The sequence below is a fragment of the Triticum urartu genome, chromosome 7A, assembly GCF_056163025.1.
Source record: "Triticum urartu cultivar PI428250 chromosome 7A, HENAU_Tu73, whole genome shotgun sequence".
Taxonomy (NCBI): domain Eukaryota; kingdom Viridiplantae; phylum Streptophyta; class Magnoliopsida; order Poales; family Poaceae; genus Triticum; species Triticum urartu.
In genome coordinates, this window is record NC_141879.1 from 639,007,200 (window position 1) to 639,016,710 (window position 9,511).

Below are 9,511 nucleotides of genomic sequence, written 5' to 3' on the forward strand. Positions count from 1 at the left end.
TATACATACATACATATATATAGCGCTATTCGTCACCCTGGGTGAGGAATTCTTATTCCTCACCCCAGCCTGCCCATGCATCTACAGCCACGCATGGCACACTGTAAGGTAAAATTACATTATGGAGGAAGGAGCATGTCCGGCTAAAACTACCGTAAGTAAAAAGGCTTTGAAGGTAATTTTACAAGATGCATGGAGGTAAGTTACATATCGTGCATGCGAGCAACCCATCCGGTTTTGCTTTGTTTTGCGTGCAATGTAATTTTATTGTGGATAGACTACTCAAATTACCACTGTCTATAAGATCTCTACCGCATCTTCCTCTATCATCTGTCAACTTCTTTTAACAAAAAAAAATCTCCCAACCAACTCCGAAGAAATGATGATAGAGTGCGGTACGAAGAGAGAGGCAAGATGCTTCTCCAGGTTGCCATCGTCCGGCCCGTCGCTCGGCCGGCGGCAGGATGCTTCTCCGGGTAGTCTTCCACCGTGTCGCTCGGCCAGCTGATCAGTAGAGAGCGCCGCCATCTTAGCATGTGCATGGATACAACACACACTAATTCTACAAACAAGAACATAGGAAATTTGAAGCCGACGAAAGGACGTTAAAAATTTGGGAGCGATGTGAAATAATGATGTTCAACGTACAGAAAATGTCACCAATGCACGGTCCATGAATTCAATGTAAAATACTTCATAATGCCATCTTTTATTTTGTACACCGGCATGCAACCAAAAATGTAAACCAAATCACACGGCCAACTTGGAACTATTCTCACAACATGAAGCTCTACATAGTAACGCCAGTTGCGTCGCGTTACACAAGAAACAAGATTAGCCACTGTTAGTTCCCAGATCAAAACGTGAAGTAGCTAGCTTAGAAAAATAAGGACAGAGACGATGGTTTTGGTGCTGCCCAAATTCACAGCTTTTCAATCTCGTTTCCTTTACTTTATATATATGGCTCAATGAACCGACCTCACGTCCAACACAGCCTTCTAACTTGCCCAACACGACGTGACCCAGACCACAAGTCAATCTGGTTTAAGACTCTACTTAACTCCTAGAGATTGGATGGAAAACGACTAAGGAATCACCTTATACTTCGGCTATCCTGTACAGACTCGACGAACTCGATTCAGCCTAATATATAGTATGTGCTGTAACTCACATTCACCCCTCTAAGCACAAATGCGACTACTTAACAGTCACGACTCCAATCTTCTGGCGCATCTCCTGAAACTTCAGTCTTCCCAACGACTTCGTTAGTATATCTGCGAGTTGATCTTTAGTGCTGACATAATCCACCTTCACCTTGCCTTCTTCTACACATTCTCTGATGTAATGGTACCTTATATCAATTTGCTTGCTACGATCATGATGAACGGGGTTTTTGCACAATGATATTGTGGATTTGTTATCAACTCTAAGCTTTAGTTGTTCTGGCTGCCGGTTCGTCAAATCAGCAAGGAGTCTACTGAGCCACACTCCTTGACACGCCGCTGTCGCCGCTGCAATGTATTCGGCTTCACAAGATGAGAGGGCAACCACCTTTTGCTTCTGCGATAACCAAGTGATCAGATTTTCTCCCAGAAAGTATGGAACGCCCGATGTACTCTTTCGGTCATCTACATCCCCTGCCAAGTCACTATCGCTATAGCCCACTAGAAGTGATTTGTCTTCCTTCCTCCTTGTGTACTTGCAGCCATACTTCAGAGTCCCTTTCACATATCTCAAAATCTGTTTCACAACAGTCAAATGCTCAGTGGTAGGGTTCTCCATGTACCTGCTTACTATGCCAACCGAGTATGCCAAATCTGGCCTAGTGTTCACAAGATATCGTAAACTTCCGACAATACTTCGGTACTCGGTTGAATCAACAGTCGGCGCCTTGCTCCTCTTGCTCAACTTCAGCCTCGCCTCCATAGGCGTTTGCGAAGGATTACAATCCTCCATGCCACAATTCTGCAAGATCTTCAAGGCATATGCTTCCTGGCACAACGTGATCCCGTCTTTACTTTGACGCACCTCGATCCCGAGGTAATAGCTTAACAAGCCCAGATCACTCATTTTAAATAATTCCTTCATTTGCTTCTTGAACCTTCCAATTTCCCTTTCATCAGCTCCTGTGATCAAGAGATCATCTACATACACGCCAATAAGGAGACAGTCTGAACCGGTGCCTCTCTTGTACATAGCGTGCTCAAGCGGACACTTCACAAAACCGAGTGAAATCAAGGTGCTATCAAGTTTGGTATTCCATGCCCTAGGTGCCTGCCGCAAGCCATACAAAGCTTTATGCAATTTGAATACTTTATGCTCTTCTCCCTTCTTGATAAAACCGGTGGGCTGCTTCACGTACATTTCTTCCTCTAGTTCTCCATTCAAAAACGCAGACTTCACATCCATATGGTGTAAAAACCAAGCTTCTTGGGCTGCTAGAGCAATCAACAACCGTACTGATTCCATTCGTGCAACTGGAGCAAATACTTCTTCAAAATCTACACCCTACTGCTGGACATATCCTTTGGCTACCAAACGAGCCTTATGCTTCACCACGGCACCCTCTGAGTCCTTTTTAACTTTGAAGACCCACTTGAGACCTATTGCTTTGTGCCCATCAGGAAGATTAACAAGACTCCATGTGTCATTATCCTGGATTGAACCAAGCTCGTCATCCATAGCTTTATGCCATGATTCTTCTTCATTCGCCTCCTCGAACGTGGCTGGTTCTTCTGTGATGAATAGACACTCCCTTCTGACCTTTTTCATCCTCACTGGATTGATCTTCCGAAGAGCCTCCTTAGGGTAGAGTTCTAGGACTCGCCGGAGTTTCACCGGCGTTGCTGCTCTTCCCGGAGTCCGCTCAGGGGACCCAGCCACCGTGCTTTGTCCCACTGAACTTGGAGAGTCTTCATCTACTGTTGTGGACATTGTTGGCTGCTGTGTGTCGACCGTGGCACTAGGTGCTGCACCACCAGTAGCTGATCCTGTGTCGCCGTCTTCAGTCCACCATGGATCGTCCACCCACGGTGAGGAGCAGCTTGGCGACCCATAACTTGGCACTTTTGTTTGTGCTGATGGAGTAGCCGGCGCACCGTCACCTAGGTCGTCGTCGTCGTCGTCGACATCATGGCCATCTCCGTGCCCGTCGTCGTCATGGTCATGGCCTGCATGGTTGATGTGATTATATGTCACAACGAAAATATCATCACCTTGCGTGGGGCGATCTGCTACTACTGCGTCGTCCCAATTCCATGCCTTTTCTTCATCAAATACTATGTCACGTGACACTTGCACTTTCTTCGTCACGGGATTGTAGACTCGATATGCTTTGGACCCGGCCTCATAACCGAGTAGGATAGTTGGGGAGCTCCTGTCCGCCAACTTGCCAACATGCCCTCCCACGGTCTTCACATGTGCTATGCATCCGAACGTGCGGAGGTGATCGACTGTGGGTTTTCTGCCGCACCATGCTTCATACGGCGTTCTTCTGACAACACTCTTCGTCGGAGCTCTATTGAGTAAATACACTGCGGTAGTCACGGCTTCTCCCCAGAATTTTCCTGGCAATTTCTTGCTTTTCAGCATACTTCTTGCCATTGCAACTATGGTCTGATTTCTGCGCTCCACAACACCGTTTTGCTGCGGAGTATAGGGTGCCGTCAAGTACCGCTTAATGCCATGTTTCTCACAGTATGCCTTGAACTCATTAGAGTTAAATTCCTCACCACGATCTGTACGTAACGCTTTGAGCTTCTCTTCTGACTCCACTTCAGCGGCAGTCTTGATTTTCCTGAAAGCTTCCAAAGCCTCATCTTTGGTCTTCAGTAGTACTAGCCACATGTACCGACTGAAATTATCAACAATCAGCAAGAAATACTTCTTCCCTGCAGGAGTCGCTGGTGTGATTGGTCCACACAAGTCACCATGAACAAGCTCCAGTACCTTGGAAGCTCTAAACTTTGCCTCCCTCGGGAACGCGGCTCGCCGCTGCTTGCCAACAAGGCAGCCATTGCACAGCTGATCAACATGATCTATACATGGCAGCCCTCGTACCATATTCTTCTGGCCGAGCTGCCGTAGGGCATGGAAATTAAGATGCCCATAGCGTGAGTGCCACCTCCAAGCTTCTTCATTAAAGTTTGCCAACAGACACACCGGATCAGCACGGTCTAGGTTCAAAACATACAGCCTGTTCCTCGACCGCTTCACACGCATCATCAGTTTTCTATCACGGTCATACCCCCATAGGTATCCATCCTCGAGCACAATTTTACACCCACGCTCCTCAAGCTGTCCTAGACTGATAATGTTTGTCTTTAGACGGGGGATGTAATACACATCTGTAAGCACCTTATGCTCACCACTCTTTGACTCGAAGATGACAGTCCCTTTACCTTTGATTGGGACCGTCGTGCCATCACCAAACCTGACTGTTCCGTTGACTGCTGCACTCAACTCAGAGAACTGTGCACTGTCCCCTGTCATATGGTTGCTAGCGCCTGTGTCCAAGCCAAACATTGCCGGCCCTCTTCTCTTCTTCCTCATGGAGATATACTTTTTTCTCCACAAGTGTGACGGTCTCAACTTCCTCTGGCTGCGTGTCATCCTTCGTGTACTCGCATATCTCACATAACAGGAGGTTCGCCGGATCGTCATCCTTGTCGCCTTTCTTGGCAACATACGCCCGCTCCTTTACGGGTTTCCGGCACTCCGACTTGAAGTGCCCCATCAGGCCACAATTGTGGCACTTTATCTTGCGCTTGTCGAATTTCCTTTTCTTTGGAGCACCGTCGGCACCGGTGCCCTTCTTGTTCTGATCTCGTGGTGCCCAGTCCTGCTTCGAGCCGCTGCCGGATGCCTCGCTGCCTCCCTTCTTTTCCCTTAAGCTTAGTGCTTGCCACTGTGCCAGGGTGAGCATTACTTGCTCATCATGCTTCGCATCTCCTTGGCTGTAACGCATACGTTCGTCGTGCGCCTTGTAGCGCCCGACTAGGTCGTCGATACTAAGCGTCGCCAAATCGACGCACTGCTCAATTGTAGTCACGATCTGCATATACCGAGGAGGCGCGACGCGCAAGAATCTCCGGACAACAGATGTTTCAGTCAGATTTTCACCAAGCGCACGAATTCCGTTGACAAGTGTGACCACCCGTGACGCAAACGCTTCTACGGTTTCATCATCAGCCATCACCAGTGTCTCGTAATTCCTCAACATAGTTTGCAGGTTGGCCTGCTTCACACGAGCATGCCCCTCGTACAGAACCTTCAGGGCGTCCCATGCTTCTTTGGCTGTTTCCTTTGAGATCAGATGCTGCAAGACATCCATTGGCATCACAGAGTAAATTGCCGATGCTGCCTGTCTATCCTTGCGATGTTCTGCTCCATCTTTCTTGAAAGCATCACCGCCGGGATCGACGGCGTCCCACAACTCATTGGCTCGGAGGGCGCACTCCATCAAGACCTGCCAGACCTTGAAATTCTCACGATCGAATCGTGGGTACTGCGACCCGGGCACTGCAAGTAATTTAGCGGCGCCGGACGCTTCTACTGGACTCTTCGTCTTGTCCCCCATCGCTGATGCAGGCTGCTTCTGGACGAGTTCCTCCTGTCCTGGGCGTGTTCTTTCCGCCCTGGATGAGTTCCTCCCATCCTGGACGAGTACCTTCCGCCCCGGACTGCACGATCCTCGTCGATGAGTTCCTTCCGCCGAGAAGATACGTACACGCTGGCTGCTTCCACGCCGAAGCTCTGATTACCAATTGTTAGTTCCCAGATCAAAACGTGAAGTAGCTAGCTTAGAAAAATAAGGACAGAGACGATGGTTTTGGTGCTGCCCAAATTCGCAGCTTTTCAATCTCGTTTCCTTTACTTTATATATATGGCTCAATGAACCGACCTCACGTCCAACACGGCCTTCTAACTTGCCCAACACGACGTGACCCAGACCACAAGTCAATCTGGTTTAGGACTCTACTTAACTCCTAGAGATTGGATGGAAAACGACTAAGGAATCACCTTATACTTCGGCTATCCTGTACAGACTCGACGAACTCGATTCAGCCTAATATATAGCATGTGCTGTAACTCACAGCCACTTAGCTGTCACGCGGGCATTGCAGGTGTAGGTCCTCTCTTTGTTGCAGTGAGAACTCCACGAATATTTGCAAACTATGGGGATTCTCTCAAGGTTATTTTGTAACAGCAGAATCAAATAACTAGGTTTCCTAAATATCTCTGGAAATTTGCCACACCGGCATATCATAAGTTCTGAAAGTCCCAAACATGAAACATTCCAATATCTTCACAACATTGACACCATAGATTTTGGAGTCCACATGTGCTCTGAAGCATCCACGGTAACTATCTTTCAAAGTTGCAGTTTGATGTACATGACTTCATTGTTTGCTCACAATACTTCTATCTGGAGCTTCATAATCTTCAGAACTGAGGCATGTCCGACTTCTGCCTTCTATGCTAGTATTCTTTTTCTTTTCTTTTTTGCAGGGGATGCTAGTATGTTTCTTAACCTGTAATCATTCAAAAGGATAAAACAACCAACTATATGACCTAAAAAAAGTATACCAACAACCCTTGGATCTTTCTAGAGGTAACGGGTATTTACACCTTGTCCAATCCTGACCAGCAAATGGAGAAATCAAGCACACAACACCAAATCAAACCAGCCAGCCTGCTGCAAGAATGTGCCTGAAAAAAATCACTGCCAGTACAAGCAGATGCGTGTAGAGAAGCAAGCAATCGACCAGGCACAAACAAAATATGCTATGTACCTCGCAATATAGTAAAATCAGGTAAGACGTACTTAGTACCTAGTCCATCACTTCTTTTGACTAGCAACATTCATTTGCTTGAAATACAAGAGAGCTAAGTATGTCTGAAGCTATCCAGATAAGATACAAGATTTGAAATATACATTGATTGCCACTACTTCTCTAACTGGCTAATAGACAATTAGCAAATCACAGGCCTTCATGGAAGAGCAAATCAACCACCATTGGGAAAAAAGAAAGGAATATATGTGCCATCAGTAGTTGAGCCAAGCTCAATAGCATGCAATCCTTTGTTAAGAGAACACCGAGATGGATTAACCGATGATTCATACCTTGTAAACTATTACGGCTGAAACACATAAACATAGAAAGTTGGGTTTATGCTAGGGAAAATTAATTTCAAAAACATGACTGGAAAATAGTCTGAAAGATTTGCATGCATGTTGGACAAAATCAGTACAATGTACCCCTTTTCCGTACCAGCATATATGCATCCATTCCTTTCAAGTGCACATGAGGACTGGGCGTCGACCCATTGGCTGGGTAGCTGAGGTTGCTGCCAGACCACCCGAGTTCGAGTCCCGGCACGGATGCGCGGTGCTCACCGAGTTTCTCCTATAAAGAAAAGCCAATGAGGGTTAGCCCTTGGGTTGGTCTCATTTTTTTTCAAGTGCACATATGTCCAAATAATTCGTTGGTCCCAAAAACTACACACAAGATGAATGCATTTTTCGTTCAACAGATATTCATCGTAGGGGAAGCATATGTGTCTATGATTGGCAGGGGAGAAAAGCCCCCAATTGATCTATGATCTGAGAAGAAAACATAGTGCAATACGGATGTTAGAAAAACAACGTCAATCTTAAAAAGTTGCCCAACAAAGCTGGATAGCTCCTATCTTCTGACAAACTTCTATAAGAAAACTACTAGTTAAAATCGAGTAAAAAAATTGATAATAACCCACCCAACTATAGGCCAAGTTGTTTCTAGATAAATTTCAACAAACTCAAATAAAGCTATGTTTTTATAATAGCATGGCCAATTAAAATGTGGTCAAATGAAATTTAAGAAAAATAGGAAAGAGCATACCCTTCAACAAAGGAAAGTTGGTGTATCAGCACAAATAGTGCTACTAATACATATCAAGGTTGCTACAAGTTCAACTGTGTAGTGAGCTTGCCCACCCAGATGTATTGGCTAATTACATGCTATATACCTGCCGTACCTGCCGAAGAACACTGACTGTAAATTGTAACTCAAAATTTTGTATAAACTTACTAAGAAAAGAAAAACAAAACAACTACTTGCACTGATAAGTACTAAAAAAATGCATTTTCTTACTAGACCTAAAATTCAATTTCAAACGACGCATAAATTAATCTCTTGTACACAATTGTTTCTGTGAATACAACAATCAAACACATAGATGAATCTATATAGAGAGGTGCCCAAACAAAGAATGAGGCGGATAAAGTTAAAACAGGATTTGATCAACATACTTGTATGTAAGGTATGAGCTGGTAGTCTGTAACAGAGCTACACCCTGCAGCGGGGAATTTGTTGGGCCAGGTAAATAATTCTTTAGTTTAGATCCAACTCTCCAGATCTCGGAAATCAACATCAGAAAATTGGGAAAGTTACGATCACTAACAAATCCATGTTGAAAGAATGAAGGCCATGTATCCTATCCAATCTGGCACTCCTCTTACCCACCGCTTCAGCTCCAAATGGTCCCCCGGCCGCCCGGCGTTATACCGCTACGACGATGTCGTCTGCCGCCAGACCGTACACGGCCGAACCGCGAGGCCAATGCAGCAGTTTCTCCCGCCCCCGAATCAATCCGATGTCAGTCCTTGTGCTCATGGCGTGGTGGCCTCCTCCACAATGGGCATTCACAGGGAGGAATCAAAGACAATGGAAAAAAGAGAGTTGGGGGATGGAAGGAACGGGAACCGTACGAGCCGAGGGAGAGGAAGTCACGGGAGTCGAGCCAGCCATGGAGGATCCTAGATGACCGCCACTGCCACAATAGCGCCGCCTCCGCAAACTATGCTTCCGACCATCCACCACAGCGACCGAGGCCAGCCGCCGCTCACCACGGCGTCCCGGCTGCCCCGTTGAGGCGTTGACCATCACACAGTCGAGCCCGTCGCCGCCGCTGGAACCGCTCTCATTATCTAACCAGAATAAATCTGGGATGTGGCTGGCTTGTAATCTCTGGAACACTTTTTTTTCTACTCCATCCATCCCACGACGTGTGACATTCAGAGGCGTGGGCGCTGTAACATCGATGTAAAATTACCTCCAACAGGGACAAAAGGTTACGACAGAGGAGCCAGGATGGGGTGCGGTGGGATCGGGAGCAGCGATACTTTGGCTGGGTCGGCTGACCAGGGTGAGGAATAATTTATTCTTCATCCTGGGTGTCTAATAGACTTTCTATATATATATATATCTTATAAATTTAAGTGCAAAATTGGTAATGTATTAGCTGAGATATCTTAAATACAACCAGGAATGTCTATTAACTACAATATATTGAAATACAATAATAAGCAGGGTAATAAGTGCTCTTCTCGTCGGTTGAACTTGGATGAACGTAGTCTGACATAGGAATCTTCGTACGACCCGGAGTACACACATGACTAAAGGGTGCAAAAATATTAAGCTGATCAAAGGTACCTGATTCATTACTGTAAAATTTCTGATGTTTTTTC

The 9,511-nt window shown here is 46.0% G+C and overlaps 1 long non-coding RNA gene across 2 annotated transcripts; it reads right to left on the reverse strand.

Moving 5' to 3' along the window:
• Positions 1–5,939: 5,939 nt before the first annotated feature.
• On the reverse strand, positions 5,940–9,075 carry LOC125522737 (uncharacterized). Of its 2 annotated transcripts, XR_015610918.1 has the most exons (5): positions 8,294–9,075; positions 7,884–8,019; positions 7,275–7,409; positions 6,631–6,697; positions 5,940–6,533 (listed from the first exon to the last, which is right to left on the reverse strand). It is a non-coding gene; the product is annotated as an uncharacterized LOC125522737 (long non-coding RNA). The 2 variants fall into 2 exon arrangements; XR_007289960.2 differs by lacking the exons at positions 5,940–6,533; positions 6,631–6,697 and adding an exon at positions 6,710–7,143.
• Between the last annotated feature and the right edge of the window lie 436 nt (positions 9,076–9,511).